This window comes from Acyrthosiphon pisum, chromosome X (assembly GCF_005508785.2).
Source record: "Acyrthosiphon pisum isolate AL4f chromosome X, pea_aphid_22Mar2018_4r6ur, whole genome shotgun sequence".
In the NCBI taxonomy this organism is placed as follows: domain Eukaryota; kingdom Metazoa; phylum Arthropoda; class Insecta; order Hemiptera; family Aphididae; genus Acyrthosiphon; species Acyrthosiphon pisum.
Window position 1 is genome coordinate 106,930,103 of NC_042493.1, and position 332 is coordinate 106,930,434.

The 332-nt window shown below is 27.1% G+C and overlaps 1 long non-coding RNA gene across 1 annotated transcript in view; it reads left to right on the forward strand.

The window, feature by feature from the left end:
• Window positions 1-332, forward strand: part of LOC107884899 — a 7,480-nt gene that overhangs the window by 445 nt on the left and 6,703 nt on the right. The window lies entirely within an intron of this gene.

Consider the following 332-nt stretch of genomic DNA (forward strand, 5'->3'; position numbering starts at 1 on the left):
GATTTTAAGAAAGAGATTTTTTTTCACATAAAAGATAAAATAATTGTAAAACCAAAAAAGACACAATTGTCTATCATTAATCATTATAATATTATATATACATATTATAAGCTATTTGTTATAATAATTAATAATTTAAATTTTCCCTCCAAATGTGTAAACCAATCAGAAGGTAGGATTTAATCATGGGTTTTATTTCGAATAATAGACATATTTTATTCGGTTACGTTGGTGTACATGTAGGAGGTTAGCGATAAAAATGTCTTATCATTTTTCGAACAACTATCGGGTTCCGCACGAAATGGTAGGTAATAATCACGGACTACTACACT